Source organism: Thermobia domestica, chromosome 1, assembly GCF_964235325.1.
Source record: "Thermobia domestica chromosome 1, izTheDome1.hap1.1, whole genome shotgun sequence".
Lineage (NCBI taxonomy): Eukaryota > Metazoa > Arthropoda > Insecta > Zygentoma > Lepismatidae > Thermobia > Thermobia domestica.
The window spans coordinates 319641252-319660762 of NC_137454.1; the positions used below are offsets into that span (position 1 = coordinate 319641252).

The window sequence follows — 19511 nt, forward strand, 5'->3', positions numbered from 1 at the left end:
TTTGAATACTAAATCGATTCCAGAAAACCGTTTCTTGTTATCTCTTATCGTTTTTGCTTTATGTATGTAGATCAATATTGATACCGTAAATTGTAGTGTATTTCTCTTACTACATCCTGATTCTGGGCAAAATCGATAGTGATTCATCATGTAGTCATTGAGATTTGTTGTCTCTAATGAATGAATGGACGAACGGACAAACAGGGAGTTTTGGTCAACCAAACTCCTTAAAAATGGTTTCAAAAAACGAGAAGCTCTTTGTGTTATATGGGTTAACTGCTGTAACTAGAAAAACGGGAAGCTTTACAAGTGTGTACATCTTCTGGTTCCAATCCTGAACCCCATAGCTCAAGAAACTTAATAAATAGCAAAAAGTTGTTTTTATACGGATTCAACGTCTCAAGAACAGGTTCCATCTCAAATCTTGTTCTATAATAACCAGAAGTTATACAGCTACAATTTCCTGTTTCAATATTAAATTTTCATTCTATGGAAGTCTAACATAGCCCGTTTCAATATTAAATTTTCATTGTATGGAAGTCTATTGTATCCGATTTCAATATTAAATTTTCATTGTATGGAAGTCTATAGTAGCCGATTTCAATACTGAATTTCATTATATAGAAGACTATAATAGCCGGTTTCAATATCAAATTTTCATTGTATGGAAATCTGTCGTAGAAAATTTTAATATTAAATTTTCATTGTATGAAAGTTTATCGTAGCCGGTTTTAGGCCTAATATTTAATTTTCATTGCATGGAAGTCTATTGTAGCCGATTTCAATATTAAATGTTTATTGTATGGAATATTATAGTAACCGTTTTCAATATTAAATTTTCATTGTATGCAAGTCTATTGTAGCCGATTTCAATAATAAATGTTTATTGTATGGAATATTACAGTAACCGGTTTCAATATTAAATTTTCATTGTATGGAAGTCTATCGTAGCTAGTTTCAATATTAAATTTTCACTGTAGGAAAGTCTATCGTAGTTTCACTTGCTGAACACAACTCATTTGTTTTCTGTTTTTTTTTAAAATTATATACGTAGTGTCTCATAAAAGCATTCAATAATTGATTGTGGAAGACTTAACACCAAGACTATTTTCTCCTGCCCTAACAAAGAAAATGAAATACGTTTTACTTCCAGCTTCTGTGCTCTGTAGACCAGAAAGAATGGATAATAAACATAATGAATTTATTATGGAAGGACTGGTACAATGAAGAGAGTGGGAAGAAACTAGGAAACCTCGAGGAATCTACGAATTTGACTTTACTACCACAACTGACGTGTTTCAAATCAGTGACTGTTTGTATTGATGGCGAGCACGCTACCACCGATCCTTCTCGTGTTCCGTCAAGACTAAGGAAGACTTAGAAAGACTCAATATTAAATGGAAGCATCGATTGAGGCCTTACATTCATGTTAGCCAATTTCTCAATATATTTAAGAGTCTTCATCCCGGCGAAATTAAAATACCGCTAATTTTACAGTAATTATGTGATATCTTCAAATAAATAAAAGATAATTGAAATATGGAACAAGAGCGCCCTAGACAATATTATTTTGCATGAGGTACCGTTACCACAAGTCACCTAGTAGCTTTCCGTTTTCAGCCGTTTAGAAACGCGAAAATAAATGCCGATTTTCAAAATGTCTCGAAATCGAAAGCAGATAAGCGAGTCGTGACAATGGTTTCTCATGTAAAATAATATTGCCTAGGGCGCTCTTGTTCCACATTTCGATTTTCTTTTATCTATTTGAAGATATCACATAATTACTGTAAAATTAGTGGTATTTTAATTTCGCCGGGATGAAGACTCTTAACAACTTTAATATGTACTCTACAGTTATGATCAGTCATAATAAAAATGTCAACAAAAATATATGATTTGTTTTTCTTTCATTTAACTCTTTTAACTCCATGCGTAACATGAAGAGCATAGCTCACAGTAACAATATGTTTGAATATATACTACTTTAAATTATGAAAATACTTCGTTCCAGAACCACCATCCGCTTCTCTTCGACACTATGCACTTCGACGCCACCTTCCGTAAAACGACATTACTTCGCCATACTCCCTTATCTTTACTCTTTACTCTCTACTACTACTCCCTACCGCCAGATAGTTTTCACCTTCATCTCGTAGCCGATTTCATCACGCGTCTTGATTCATCTTTCATTTTTCCATCTACTGCACAGTAGTCCTACTGTTTCACTAGGCCTCCCACTGTCTACATCACGATCCAGAGTAGCCCTGGATCAGAAGATAACATGCATGTGTCTACTCTAACCATCTCCCTGTTGTTGTGATGTCTACTGCACCTCATTCTCATCTCATCCCATCCTAATTGAATGATTATGGTCAAAGGCCATAATGTCCTTGCAGCTCAAAGACAGTCCCGCTGCTGCGAATTGATGCTTCCCTCCACATTGTTTTTTTGATTTTATATAGAAATAAAGAAATAAAAACTGGTTTCTAACCATCCACCATTTACCTACCTCCGTTCAGTTTTCCTTTCCTCCCTCATCCCTCAATAAAGGGCGTGACCCTTTGGGTGGGTGCTAGTCGTAAGCGGCTAGCAAATATATATATATATATATATATATATATATATATATATATATATATATACTTCGTTTAACCTTGAGATTATGAAACCTTTTCTGCAAGTAAGACTCGAGATACAGGGACCATTTTATTTTTTTAAAATAGAAAAATGCAAATTTCATAGAGTTACTTACGTAACTCCCGCCACAATCGGCCTAGACACATGCAACAAAAAGCAGAATACTCGAAATAGAAAATGGATTCAGGTAATGTATGACTTACGCACATTTAGTGATCCCTCGTCTCAGAACGGAAGGAAAATAGAAAATGTTTCTCGAGTGTGATTTTTATTTTGCCTTGTTCTGCAGTGCACTATAGACTGGTCATCACGGACCAATTTTTGGCGATCGTGTTCTGTGATTCCCAATCGGTATGACACTAGGGCTCAGATGTCCGTAGATTTTAGTATTGCATTAGGGATTTTAGTATTGCATTTAATAAAGAGTGGCATACAGGAAGAAATTAAATTAAAAGACAGACGATCTTTATACCTTCAAACCATCAGTCCTATCGGTACATAACCCTCATTAGTACTCGACAGGACTTCTACATTTACGGGGCGGATATTTCAGAACACTACACTCACAACTTTTATCTACGATTTTCATGTTCTGCGTCCCCAAATCAAATTGAATCTTTTAGATTATGTTGCAACTTAGTAAAAATTAGAATACCCTGCTTTTTTTGTTTTATTACGTTAGGTTGATTGATTAGTTGGAGTTTTAGCATTCGTTTTGAGCACTCTTGTACAGTAAGGCTATATGATACATAGACCTACAGTTTAAGGTGGAATCTGTATTATCGTTATGCGTTAAAATTTCAGGGCTTGGCCGTAGAGAATCGAACCCGGGAGACCGTCCACTAAAGGTGCCCGAGGAAGCAAGAGAAGCTCTAGTTTAACCTCCATGTTTTCTGAATATCTTTCTCTAAACTAAAACAAAACATTAAAACCAAAGATTTCGTTTCATTTATTCAAAGTATACCTTCCAAGACCACATATTAAAAGTAAACATACAAATCATTTGGATAACAGAGAGACTTTGTAACACATTCTTGGGAATAAATGTAGAAACGCAAATGGTTCAGTAAATATGATTTCGACTATACGCAGGAATTTACACTAAGAGGGATACACACTTTTTTTTTGGGGGGGTCCTAATTCAATATGATGATAGACTATATTAAAATTTGTAAAATCACCCCTAAAATTAGACTGAATTTACAGAATAGTGGGATTTCGAGGATATCCAGATTTCCAGGACCCACTTATACGTACGTCCCTGATATCGACAATGAAACAAAAAAAAGTTATTTTAAAAACATCATAAGTAAACACTTTTTCATTCGCTTTTATCATATACTAGCAGAAGTGTCCGATTTTCGTATGGGCTACATGTTATGTAACCTGGAACACAGTAAAGCAAAGTGGGTTGTCTATTGAGGAACTTCTGAGACTGTAAGTTTTGAACTCCCCTCCCCCATAGGATACACATTTTGAAAATTCTAAGTAGCCTACGGTCTCTTTCCTATAGTTCCTTAAAAGTATGTCAAGTCAACGGGTGGATTTCTATAATGGACAAACCCACCAACCATTGAGTTAAGAAATTTATGTAGTCGTTTATTATTATTGTTATTATTACTATTTGTTTTAATAAAAGCAATCTAATATTTGTCCAGCAAGAATAATAGGAAAGTAATAAATAACATATATGGATATTCTCGCTGATCTACTGCATAGCGAGAACGCCTTTGTCTGCAGTGTCCCAGGTTCGCTTCCCAGTGGGAGGACATGGAAAGCATTACGATAACTCGGATTCCGCCTTAAACTGTAGGTTTACGTCTCACATAGCGACGACACTAAACCTCAATAAACAAACTAAATCCAATATAATGTTATTGTTGGACACATGTCTAAATCAATTATAAAGTCAATACCTACAATAATGACATTAGAAGCTGCAGAGAAATACTTATTTCCCTGATGTAATTTTCTATTGCATAAACAATGTTAAATTATTTTTGCGTACGCTATAGAGTAAATAATGTAATCATTTGGATGATATGGAAAAAATCATTCAATTTTGTTTAGGAAATAAAAAGTTAAATCGAAAAATATTTTTGTGTAATGGACAACTTGTTGTAGTGTTATTTCACAATAGGTTGCTATAAAGGCAGATTGATTGTTTGGACAAATGTACTATGCTTTTAATTTCTCCACATTACAAACTATAGTCAAAACGATTTGGAGGTAAAAGCAAGGATGAGCATTCATCATCGTCATCATCATCATCGTATTCTGCCATCGTAGGCAGGTTACTTGCCCGAACTGAGAAACATTCATGCACTACAATCTTCAGCTAACCTCCTCGTCTTCACAGAGGAATTTTCTACTTTAGTACCGTCCATCAATGCAGCTTGTTTCGTCCCTTCCTACTTTTCTCCTTCCGCCGTACCTTCATGATATACAGTAGGTCTTTCTCAGCCAGTGCCCCAACCAATATCTCTTCTTCTTTCTAACTGCATGCAAAATTGTTCTTTTACTCTCATGCTATCCCTAACACATTCATTCATTCTACACTCTACCTGTTATGTTTCAAATCTTCTCTACACACACATTCAAAGACTCGTCTTCTTTCACTGCTTTTTTTTTTTAAATGGATAAACTTACTGAGTAGCTTTGAAAGCTCTGAAAAACAGTCCAGAAAGAGTAATAGTTTATTAAGTAATATGTAATCCATCTTGTGTAGTTGTTCCGTGATGGTTATTGATTTTATACCAAGAACAAGAAGAAGAAATAATAAAATGCAGTAAAAAGTAGAAAATATTTCTTTCGGTGGTGTAAAATAAAGTTAAACAAAAATTAAAAAGATTACTCACAAACACCTTTAGAAAGAGCGATGGTTTCAGTCTTAATTTATTCATTTTACACCACCAAAAGAAATACTTTCTACTTTTTAAAGTATTCTATTATTTCTTCCCTTTAAGTTCATTTTGTAAAAGCTTTGTTTTGAAAGCTTTTTTACAGTTATTATTTACTTTTCAGTTATTTATTTAAATCACTTGAATCAATGATTTTCTCGTACTTGTCCGCAACCATCCAAACTGTTTTGATTACTTGGGTTGCATAAGCAGTAGGCGCTCCATATTTATTTCCAAATTATTAATTTTTAATATAATAATTTCACAGTAAAAACTATAAAATGCAGCAAAAAGATGTGAAAATATTGTACCATCGTCTGGTTTAGTTATCTGAACAGAATTTCAGTGTTCTAATTAGTGTATAATTGCGTGGAATTTAAGTTGCAAGATTTGACTGTAACAAACAATAAAGCAACTGAATAAAATCATTGTAAAAAAAAAAGAACACCATAATTATTTCTTTTCTTATGTTATAGTATTTCAAATCTTACAGGTTAAAAGAAACATCCCTCATTATCTCTAGTAACGACAAAGGGATTGTTTTTTTTTTTTTTTCATTCTCTACAATTTCAAAAAAAGTGGACTAAGATTGTGCTTGTTTCTAAACGTTCTTCAATTATGTGCGACAACTATAATAATATTGGATTTATAAAACAATAAATAAAACAAAACTATATTAGGGGATTTTAAATAAGATATGTTTATTGAGAAAGTGATTAGAGAGAAATTATCTGTACAGCGACAAGTGAAGAATTACATCGTACTAAATCCATTTTGGTGGACCATTTCTAGATTTAGATGTTCATCTTTTATGTGTGTGTCTGTGTGTGTATATATATACACAGAAAAGAGGTTTTATCTGTCCTTAAATACACTGTAGAGGATCTTTTCTTTTGTGTGTGAAGATTATCGACGAATCCACTTGCCAAGTCAGACAATTCTTCTTAGTCAATCTGAAAATGGAAAAGAAATACGAAAATGTAAGTTATAGCATCTATATAAGTATGAGAATTAACTTTTTTGTTTTCTTTGAAATAAACTGGTATTTTAATTATTTCGTTTCCCTGACGTTTTCTTCAAATCTATTAATTTGCCGTTTTCTTTGTGAAAATTTAAATTTTGTTACATATAATTTAAAAATTTAATGTAAATAATGTTCAATTTATACACAAACCAAATTTGTTTTTTTTTAAACGGAACATTTAACCATATTTGAAGAAGAAATCATTTAAATCACATTATTGAAATTCTAATTCATTTAAAAAAAACAAAATAAAAATAGTAACCCATATAAATTAATGGACTAAAAAAATAAAGATGGTGCATATTGAACATCGTTAATATTGTAGTAAAATTATAATTATCATTAATTAACATATTGGCAACCCTGTTCTGATAAATGGGAAGTTGGGAATACAAAGGTATTAGGTTCAATTATCAAAGTTGTTAAAAAAAGACAAAGTTTATGCGGTGCGCTTAACTACAAGGAAAAGTTAACACTGTTTTCTGTATAAGAGATATAATATCTGGAAATGCATCTTTTAAGTTCTGAAAGGAATTTCAGATAAAGATGTTACCGATTTAATATGCCCAGAATGACCAAAAAATTGGACTTGGTTTCCTTGAAAGCATCAAATGATTCTAGTATATCTTAAAGCCCAATGACTACAAATACTCTATAATTCAAGAGATAGAGCAAGTCGAATATTGGAAACCTCTCGTTCTATGTTTAAAAGAAGTCTGTTGTATTACGCTTATGAGACGTCTATTTTAATTCACGAAGAAATAGAAACCTCTTTCTTGCACAAAATTGTTGATATTTTATCGATTGATTTTTCGGAATTTGAGATCGTTTTTCGAAACCAATTTATATGATTTGTGTTTTTCTAAGTAGCATCCGAACCACTAGTATGATTTTTATCCGAGGAAATACCCTACCGAGACTAAATTGGGAACCATGTACACAGAAAACATACGCGTTAGTAACTTTGACACCAAAGGGTATATATATGAATATCTTATTTAAAAATAATGAAGGAAAGGCGTATCTTCTTGGTTTTATTATTTGGCGTATTCATTGGAAGCAAATTGTCATTGTTGTTTCTTTTTCCCTTTTATCAATTTGTTAAAATAGATATATAGAATCGTATATGATACTCTAAATTTAAAAAAGAAAACTAGCCATCTGGCTTTTCGCAAAATAAATAAATAAATAAATAAATAAAATAAAAAAAATAAAAAAGGAAACATTTCTCTCAAAGGAAGGAAGTTTAAAGAAGATGCATTCATTTCTGAGCATGTACAGTATATCTTCTCTTATTTAAGTTAAATTTGGTCTAAACCTTCTTTTTATAATTGTGTCTTGAGAGCTGACTGTTTTCAGTAAACAATTGCAGGATTCTATTCGTCACTTTGAATTTATCTACGTTCTCTAAGTATTCTTTCTTTCAGTATTTATAATATTTTTAAAACTGTAATTATTATTCTTATTACTTTATTATCTTTATCTAATGTTACTTTTCTTTTATTTATTTTTTATTTATGATTTTCTAATTCTGGTTATCTTTCCCTAAATATTTATTCCCTCCTATTTTTGAACATTTGCTTATAGAGCGTTTATTTTATTTGTTCATTTTTAACTTGAAAGTCCATGTTTGAGACTGAAACTGAGGCGATGCTGACATTCCTCCTCCCCTCCCCCATGTACACACCAAATCAATCGAAAACTATATTTTTTTCTTTTCTTTCTTTACTTTTACGGTGTACTGTACGTTAATGATATGATTTTTATTGTTTACTTCTGCAACTGTATTTTAATGTTTCTAGTTTTTTTTTTTTTTCAAAACGAGTGTGTATCATACATAAATATGTTATTACTTAATCCATTAATCAATATTGTTGTTTCTTACAAGCAATATCGCTCTCTATTGTGTGAGCGGTAACTTCAGTAATCCTCTGATTATCTGATTGGCATTATTGCTGTTATGCTCGTACAATATTCATACGTGATCTCGGGTTCTTTTTTTCTCTTTTTTTAGATAGTTATAATCTTCAACAGGGCATAGTCAAATTCAGTGCTTAGAAGATTAATTTCCTAAGTTCTGCGAAAGTTTTTTTCTCTATTTATCGTTTCTCGTTTTGTAGAAATATATTCTTACGAATCTGCTGCTAATTATACCTTCTGTGAAATACTGTATTCCTAATTTCAATTGACCGTTTTACTCACTAGAAAACATATGATTAGCTATTTTACTAGGTTGATCCTGTATTTTGTATCCATATACAAAGATATTTTAAGAAATACGAAATCGTGGTCAGCAAGATGTGTTTCAACCATAAGAAAAACTAATCAAAACATTTTCCTGGGAATTTCTGAATGATTTCCAATTAAAGGATTAAGTTAAATATGTGAATCAAATGTTAAAATTATATACAAAACTCAGTTTTCATGAAGTAAGGAACATTTTAAATAAATCTGAAGAAAAAAACAGTAAATTCTGACGGTTAGAATTCCCAATGATTTCATACAAAACAGAAAAAAATAGCTTCCCATATAATTCGATGGGCTAAAATATAGAGATATAGATATCCAATACCATTAACTTTGCAATTGCCAGTATAATCACATTTACTGTCAGTAAAAGAATACTTACCATACTTTAGCGACCATAGGCGTAGTAGGCTGGGGCATAGCCAGCAACACCAAGTACACGACTAGCATGAGAGGAGACACCAGCTGGGCTGTAGACATCAGTGTTCACATGAGATGGAGGAGAATAGTACAAGAGTTGGGCAGAAGCAACAGCCAAGATGGCGCAAACGGCAAGGAACTGAAATTAAGAAAATGCAGATCAATAAATACTATCACAATATATTCTAATTACAAAAATCTTTTAGTTTCACGGCCTACGATGATGCCCGTTAGGCTAACGGAAACGGATGATCAAGGCGAGTGAACGATAGTGGAAGAATTGGTGGAATGAGGATGTGAAAAGAAACGGGAGCATCCCGAGAAAAACCCACAAACACGGTGTTGTCCACCACAAACTTACTTGGACGGGGATTGACTCAGGGACCTCAGACGTAAGAGCTCTACTACTGATCCAACGTGCCCCTATATTGTCATTACAAACACGGTGTTCAATAATCAGAAAACTTGTGAATATATCCCCATGCTGTTACAGGTCAATGTGTAAAATGCTTCACCTTCAGAATGGCTTGAATGTAGGATGTCTTCCCACCCATTCATTTTCATATAACTAATTTCGTTTCGCATTCGTTTCGTTTTCAGCTAAGAAATAAGTATGTAATTTAAGAAAGTGATATTTTATGTTGACAAATATAGCAACTAGCTTCAAATTGTGAATGATTAATGCACAACCCTGAAAGCTCATATCCTGATTAGTTTGTTTGGATAATTTAAGGTCTTGCGTTCTGAATTATGGTTATAACTTGTTATGGAAGTAAAAACGTACATAACACCAGTTTTCGGTGGAAGAGCACAAAAAATTTAATTTCACAAGCATTCATTTCCATTAATCATCAGTCTCCTTTAGCCTAAGGAATATAATCATGGGAAGTTGAACTAAAAAAAAAAGTAATTTACAACTTCACCAGTAACAGCCAATACTTTATCAATTGTCGATTTATAGAAGTGCTTGGAACATTATAAACAATAGACTATCATAAACCACTAATAGTTCAGAGTGAAATATTTACATGTAATTTTATATTGATTCAGTTTTCTCTAGATAACAAGCATACCGAATCTCAAGTTTTTATTCCAATTCCAAGTACCTAAAACATAAGATTATAGATCCAAGAAAAGGTCCATTTAAATAACATGGGGGATTTCTTCATCCCTCTTTAGACTTCCTAAAAATTAAGAATATTCACTTCAAGTTTCAAGTGGAGGTTTCTTTTCGTATTCAACTATTAAAGAGATAAAATTTTGTATCCCAAGAAGACGCCCATTTAGGAACATCTACATACCAAAATATTTAGGCACTTTCGGCAGGGTTAGAATGATGAAATTTCTCATGATTATAGCCTTTTAGGACTAACCTACATTAAAATTACCAAAGGTAAATATTTTTAGTTTTTAAGAGGTCTAAAGGGGGGATAAAAATTCTCATGTCATTTAATATGGGAAAGATTTTTCAGTTCCCCGTAAAACCACTCTACATTTGCAAATTTTTATTTTTGGTGATTTACTTAGGTAACGCTAACGAAAACCTACAAGTACCGAATTTCAAGTTTTTATTCCAAGTACCTGAAACATGAAATTATAGGTCCAAACAAAGGCCCATTTAAATAACATGGGAGATGTCTTCATCCCCCTATAGACCCCCTAAAAATTCAATTCACTTTTGCCAATTTTCCTGTGGAAAGCTAAAATCATGCCAAATTTCGTCTTTCAACGCCAACCGGAAGTACTCATTATTTCCTGTGAGTTCATGTATTTTTTATATATGTATATTTAGGATTCGTATGCAGTATATTCAGTATTTAAAGGTGTTGCCTAAGAATAACATTAAAAAGAATTTTTTTCCATCAGTCGACTGTATGCATTAAATCATATCTATGCATGTTACATTGCATAATTTCGATTCTTTTCTTCAAATGAAATAAAACTTCTGGGTTTACATTCAATAATTATGTCCTGTATACTAAAGGGGACAAATAATAATTAATGAAATTAAATTATTATTAAAGCATTTCTAGAATTAGAATGCGGGAAGAAAACGGGAGAACCTAGAGAAAGCCCACAGACACGACGATTGTCCACCACAAACTGAAATCGATCCGGGGACCAATCACACCGGAGGAGAGAGCTCTAAAACCGAGCTCCCCTTAACCATTTCCTTGTAGCTAATACAGAAAAAAAAAGTACAAATTCAGTGTAATGCATTTATTACACAATGATAATGCAAGAAATTAGAATATCTACGACGTGTTAATGGTATTGTTTAGTTTGAATTCCAGTGCAGAAACAAATATGTAATTGCAACAAGATTTTTAGGAATTATCCAAAAAATGTATCAAAAGATCGCGATCTTGGCCAATAATTAGTTTTTGGGTCAGGGGCCACAAAATTTTTGAACGGCCTCTAAATCGAGTTTTCGTATTTCCTACGGATAAAGCACATCATTCTGAGTTAAGCGATAGTTTGGGTTTGGCCACACTATATGCAGTTCTCGAGATATAAAGTCTACAATAAATTTTTTGATTGAAATACGAGTATATTGGATCTATTGATCCAAAAATTGATATTTTAAAATCATAAAAACCGAGCTAAAAATAGCTTCCAGTTGTCAAGTATAAACGCATAAATTCAATAACGTATTGTTTGACTTTTTTTTTATTTGGTTAAGGTTTTCCTTATCCTAGAGGCGAATGGAGATTAACATCTGGGAACGAACACAAAGCCATGAGTATCAGAGGATAGGGTATTACAATGACTTCACTTGTTGAAAGAGCAACTGCTTCTAATTAATGAAACAGGCACAATTATCATTATGACATGAATTGAAAAAAAACTAAAAATTGACATAATAAGCATAAATCGATGACCGAGGCACAAAACTTACCAGCTTGAACATGATGATTGTCTTTAGGTCGTCGTAACTACAACAGACTATAACAGAAGTTCGAAATTAACAGCCTTTATATACTAACTAAAATTCCTGCAATTTTCTTTCACAAGGAAATAGCGTGACCTTCATGAAATGCCATGGGTGTGTCAAAGAAAGGAACACATGCACTGTATCTAGTTTGGTTTCATTTTGTTTTGCGCACTGAATTCTCCCACAGGCCAGTGGTTGTTACTATGTGACCTTCCGGCAATAGAAATAGCACAGGACGTTGCTAAGCAATTTTCAAGCACTATAATATCCAACAATGGTGTATTTCAGATTATTTTTTTAAAATATAAATACAAGCATTTAGGACTTGTATTTAGCATTTCCGAATTGAGGAAATTGGCATTGCCTGCGGTAAAGAATGGAAAGGCAAGACAGAGAAATGTTCACTATTAGAAAAAATAGTATTACTCTGCAACACTTTGTAATATTGTTTCATGTTTTGAATTTATAGAAACTAGTATGGTTCTTCATGACATTTCCAAATTTTTATCATCTTAGCTTATTGCTTAAAACATTTAGCATTATGAAAACTTTTCGATTTTTATGGCATTTTCATTTCTTACTACCAATGGTCTCCAATTATAAGTAGCAAATATTGCTTCAACTTGTAAATTTTATTATTATTATTATTATTATTATTATTATTATTATTATTATTATTATTATTATTATTATTATTATTATTATTATTATTATTATTATTATTATTATTATACTTTCAAACTATGCTATGCATAAGTGTCGGAAGTTTTATAGAACGGCTTTGCAGCTCAGTCGTTCCATCCCTCTGCCTGTCGCCAGGTATCGGAGCAAAAACGGTTAGTTATATCGAAATGTGGTTTCTAAGCAATCGATTCAGCATGCCAAGAATAGGTTCCATCCCCTCCGTTAACCCTACAAATTAAACCGGAAGTGGTTCAAATTATTCATTTCCGGTTTTAACATTTATCGCCATCAAACAAACATGGTAATAAAAAGGTTTTCTACAATCGATTTACGATCTCAGGGAACGTATCATTACATCCTGTAACACCCTATCAAAACCGGAATTGGTTAAAAATTTACTATTACTTCCGGTTTAAATACTGATTTTTATAGAGCAGAAACGGCAAGTGAAATCGAGATGCATTTTTCAATCGATTCAGCATCCCAAAGAGAGGTGACACCTTAACCTATTCGAACCGGAAGTTGTTCAGATTTACCATTTCCGATTTCAAAATTTATCACAATAGAACAAAAGTGATAATAGATAGCGACAAGTAATTTTTAGCAATTAATTCAGAGTCTCAAGAGAACATTTCGTCAGAACCAGCAACACTCCGCCAATACAGATAGTGGTTGAAATTTACTACTATTTCCGGTTTCAACATTCAATTTCGTAGAGCGAAAACAGAAAAAATGTATTGAGATCGTTTTTTCAATCGATTCAAGGGTCCAAGAATAGTTTTCATCTATTCTGTTACCCTTCTTTTTAAACCGGAAGTGGTTCAAATTGACGACCACGGTTTCAATGTTTTGCACCATAGAATAAAAACGTAACAGATAGCGAAATCTTTTTTTTTTTATTTTGCGAACGATTCAACATTTCAAAGCAAAATACCATAAATATTCGCAATACTCTACCAAAATCAGAAGTGGTTCAAATTTAGTACTACATTCGGTTTCAGTACTGATTTTCATTGAGCAGAAACTGTAAGAAACACCGAAATAAGGGTTTTTGCAATCGATTCAACTTCCAGAGAATAGGTTCCATCTACTACATCAACCCTCTATTTAAACCGGAAATGGTTCAAATTATCCATTTCGGTTTCAATTCTTATCGCTCTAGAGCAACAGTGATATTAGATAGCGACAAACGGATCGAAATGGATAATTTCTGTAATCAATTCAGATAGTCAAGAAAACATACCATTACAAATTGGATCAAGTTCACTATCACTTCCGGTTTCAATATTGATTTCAATAGAGCAAAAGTGATAAGAGATATCAAGATAAGTTTCTTTTGCAGTCTATCCAGGGTTCGAAAATTTTTTCCATCCCCTTTGTAAACCATCTATTCGAACCGGAAGTGTTTGAAATTAACCATTCCTGGTTTCAACATTTATGCCATATGACAGAAACTGTAACTGTTTTCTGCAACTAATACGGTGTCCCTAAAATATATATGTTACCGCAGCCCTCAACAATCTATCGAAAGCAGAAATTGTGAAATTTACTAGTACTTCCGGTTTGAAATTTGATTTTCATGGAGCAAAAAACAGTAAGAGTTATCGAGAAGCGGTCTTTTACAATCGATTAAGTATCTTAGAGTAGATTCTAGATCTCCTTTCTTAACTCTACTCAAAGCAGAAGGGGTTCAAGTTAATGATTGCAGTTCAACATTTATCGCCATAAAAAAGAAAGATATAGCAAGTAGGTCTAATGTTTATATACCGCTTCTCGATAACTCTTACTGTGTTTGCTCCATGAAAATCAGATTTCAAACCGGAAGTACTAGTAAATTTCACAATTTCTGCTTTCGATAGATTGTTGAGGGTTGCGGCAACATATATATTTTAGGGACACTGTATTAGTTGCAGAAAACAGATATATATATAGGGTGTAACATTAATGCATGTCCAAAAGTGACGAGGTAATTGTGGACATCCAAATAAGTAAAAATGTTCCTATAAACATGGGTCCGATGCCACTTCGTTTCCGAGATACAGGGTGTTCAAATGTCGAGTCCCTCAATAGCTTACTATGGGAAAGTGAATGAAAATGTTCAATATTACAGACAATGTAGTGGAATTATATCTGTGCAAATACATTTACACTAACATGGAGAATGAAAGTAATCAACATTTGAGGTTATTGTGTTGCCAGCGTTGCCAATCTGGTACAAAGTGCTATGTTTTCAAATAGCACTAGGCGTCCGCACGAAGTGGACAACATTGTTACTCAATAACATTACTTCGTAGCTTTTAACATATAATTACTTTGTTCATACGTAAGTTATTCTCATGTGCATTCATTTGTAACGACACAATAATACTTTCATGCAAGAGTTTTGATCTGTGAACTGTTGTTTCCTATTGCGGCCCGTTAATTGACTTCACACTTGGAAGCCTTGTCTTTCGAAAACGAAGCGGGATCTGCCCCATGTTTAGGAACGTTTTGATGCCAGCAACCATATGCTAACGTGTGGACGACTAGTAGTATTTGAAAACGTAACACTTTGTACCAGGTTAGCAACACCGACAACCCAATAACCTTAAATGTTGATCAGTTTCATTCTCTATATTAGTGTAAATGGATTTGCACTAGCATAATTCCACTTGATTGTATCATTCCTGCAATATTGAACATTTCCATTCACTTCCCCACTTTACGAAATTCTCGAACACTGACGCCACTATCACCTCCAAATTTCAATATATTTATTTTATTTTTACATATTTTACATAACTGTTCACATTTATTAGAACTTTCTTTTTTCATTTGATATTAATAATCACCTACCGGAGTTTAGTCACCGAATTCCTAAAAACACTATAATAAAGAGTTTATGGCTCATTGTTGTATCGAAATTTTTAATCCATGCAAGCTATATCCTCTTCTGCTCCTGAAGTTTAAAATTTGTAAGACACTTAAAGAAGAACTTTTATCGATGAACAAGCTGTTCGGAATGTCTGAAAGGACAAAATCGTCATCTTCACAAATTAAAATTAAAGTTTCTTTTATGTGTGTGATAGAGATAATACACACAAGAAAATAGAGATAATACACACAACTCTAAGTGTTTTATTTACCTCTTTTATACAGATTAAATATCTCTGAAGAGCGTCAAGCAATTAAATTTATTTAGTACTCATTTGCCGTACCATCAACATTATTATTAGTACCTAGTGAACTGTATACTTTGCTTTTCGCAAGTCCATAAATTCTTAATAAAAAGCAAGTGAATTCAACGTTGAAGGTCTTACGTGACACCGAGTCTTGATGGGTAAGAAATACAACGTGCGATTGTTGAAGGAAGCGCCTTGAAAACGACACAGATTACATGACCAAAGCATCCGTCTTTTCCAGCTGAGACCATTAATCTGAAAGTCTTCCTACAGATGCGTATAAACCTCCAGCTGTTAATTCCTTACTCAGATTATACTGTATAGGTACATCATCTTAATGGGTTTTAAAATAACAATAAAGTAAGGCCTATACTTTTCGTAAAGAACGTGGAAGTTCGCTTGCTTTAAAATAAATAGATGCAGTATTGCAAGTGAGAGGTAAGTTATCACTACCCTGTTTATAATAATAATAATAATAATAATAATAATAATAATAATAATAATAATAATAATAATAATAATAATAATAATAAATGTCAGCATTGCTGCCAACAAGTAGCTTGAAAAACCATTTAAAAAAAGCTAAATGCTTTTAAAATTATAGCTAACAGAATTTAACAATAGAATAAGCATAATTTCCATAGTTTTACTGTACAGCTACAACATACTGCAATATTCTTCACTGATATTTTCAATTCAAATACTTCCATCCATATGATATACCTAACATATTTACAGTACGCTTCTGCTGAGATGCTACACATCCCTTGAATTCTTTTCTTCGTCCCCAGTCTTTGTAGTTATTGGTCGGCTACATGTCATCTAGCACAAGACTAAAAGAGTACCATCCATGCTGAACATACCTCGAAAATTCTCATTCGCAAATTGGATAGATCAGTGATAGAGTTTACTTCTGATGCGTTGGGATTTTTGTTTGATCCCAGCTCGCGCTAAGTGGGATTTGTGGTGAACAAATACCATGTGTGTGGGTTTCTCGAGATTCTGTTTCCTCCCAATTCTCTGGATTCAAACTCTGGGCCCATCAACATCTCTTGGGACCCGCCACGCACTGCTGACGATAGAGGCTGGATATCAAAGTTGTAATTCCTTCTTGGGTTACGGCGTTCTCTCTATTAGTTTTTCCATTGCTTCGAAAATATTATTACTACACTATTCCCTCTTGGTGCCAAAGCTCTAGTTGACTAAAGCTTTGTGCAGGGTTGACCCAAGTTGAGCTGACTAACTCGGAATAGAATAATTAATTTAAAGCAGACATGAAAGTTAGAATGATGCAACGGGAAAGAGAGACGCTAAAGTAGCAAGATTGCTCAATCGATTTATTTCTGAAATTTACAAATTATATACTTGTTAAATGCATTGGTAAGCATTGCCTATTGAACAAAACACCATAAAGACGCAGTAAAGTTAATGCTTGAAGAATGAATAGTTACCTCTGAAGCGCCAATGTTCTTAACGAGGCGAGACACCAACGGACATCTGGATCGAAGCCGGTGAAGTATAAAACCAAAATCCTGGGGAACTGAGCATCTGGTTCCTCAACACTGCAGAATTTTATAATAAGTCATTGATGTTCACTAAAAGAGAACTAATATTTACATGTTCAATTCTAGGTGTGATATTTCTCGAATAAGATACCATATCTCGAATACATCAAATAGAATTTTATGTTTATTTATCCTTCCATGCCAAAAAGTAATACAGTTTTTTCTAAGCACAGATTATAAAATAGACTTGAGGAAATTCTATTTTGGTTTCAGCGGTATCTCCCATATTCCACACTATATGTCTTACAGGCTCGTAGGACATTCCTCATAAGAAAAACATGTAAATTTCCTTTTCTGCGGTTTACTAGCACTTATATTTTGATACGCTTGCAGTTATCTTTTAGTGTAGTGCTTTGGAACACAAACACAGGTATACAAAAGATGGAAAGTTACCTATTTCGTGAGAAGAAATAGAGAGAAAAGACAGAAATGGTACATTTCAAGTAATGTACAGGACAAAAATAAAGAACCAAAATCGCCATTAACACTAATGAAATAATCGTTTTTTGTCCTATGTATTTAAATTACGTGTCACACACTACGTGTTCAAACAGGTATAGAATAAATAAATAAATAAATAATAAATTATACAATTTAACAAATGAGTTTCACTTCACATTTTGAAACTACAGTGACTACTTGTTCAAAGAATAAATAAATAATAAATTATACAATTTAACAAATGAGTTTCATTTCACATTGTGAAACTACAGTGACTACTTGTTCAAAGAATAAATAAATAATAAATTATACAATTTAACAAATGAGTTTCATTTCACATTGTGAAACTACATTGAATACGTGCTCAAGCACGTATAGAATAAATAAATAATAAATTGTATAATTTAACACATGAATTTCGTTTCACATTGTGAAACTAGAGCAGACTTCCGAACTATGCGCACTAAATAATGTAACTAGGCGTAGTAGATTTGTAACTTCTTCAAGTTGTGACAAGGTCAGAGATAGGAGGTTCTTGGAACATTGAAGCCATTTCTTGCTATCCATTACCGTTTTTGCTGTATGAAATTTAATATTCAGGCCGGAAGTGGTAATAGATTCTCACTACTTCCGGTTATGCTTGAGGAATAACATCAGGGATTGAACATATTCTTCATACGCTTAATCGATTTCACAAAGTTACTTATCGTTATCTGTTATAGTTTTTGCTTTATGGAGATCAATATTGAAAACGGAAGTAATAGTGTGCAGTATGGTCTGGTCAGTTCTTGCAGCTTGAACTAACAAAAATAAAATTGAGAGTTTGGGGATTAGAACTGAGAAGCCCATCCCAGGATTTTGTAAACTAAAATTGACTTGAATTGAATTTTTCTTTATTTCAGAGGGCAAGGTTCAGCCGGAGGCTGCTCTGCCACCCAACCCTTGTCATCATTGTAAAGAAAAGAAAAGGAAAAAAGAAAGATGCAAATAAGATACAAGATACAAATATCAACATAACATGATATATTCAAATACTAAGGATAAACAAAACACTCAATAAATGTAAATGTAAGAAAAAAAAACTATACTCTTACTGGTAGTTCAATTTCAGTCCAATTTCATACTGTAGTAAACCTTTCATGTGTGCCAATGCTTTGTCTTTGATCTCTAAATAATAATGTTTGGAGTGATGATTTAAATTAATTGTACGGTTTGTCAGTGGTTGACTTTGGTAGGGAGTTCCAGATTCTTACTGCCGAAATTGAAAATGCCTTCTCTATTATTTTTAAAGAATGCCGAGGCATATTCAGTTTATCGCTTACTCGGGTATTGTAACAGTGAATCTCTGACGTACATGTTAATTTATGATGCAAGTAAGGAGCTGTTTTATGTGAATTTATTTTGTATAGTAAACAACAGTACCGGCAATATCGTCTTCGGAACATGATTAGGATATTATTTTCATTAAGTACCGGCAGAATGTGCTGAGACTTTCTG

The 19511-nt window shown here is 33.0% G+C and overlaps 1 long non-coding RNA gene across 1 annotated transcript; it reads right to left on the minus strand.

Annotated features, from left to right (window-relative positions):
- Nucleotides 1-6213: 6213 nt before the first annotated feature.
- LOC145662760 (uncharacterized) lies at nucleotides 6214-12286 on the minus strand. Its single transcript, XR_014127097.1, has 3 exons — nucleotides 12128-12286; nucleotides 9191-9367; nucleotides 6214-6490 (listed from the first exon to the last, which is right to left on the minus strand). It is a non-coding gene; the product is annotated as an uncharacterized LOC145662760 (long non-coding RNA).
- Nucleotides 12287-19511: the final 7225 nt, after the last annotated feature.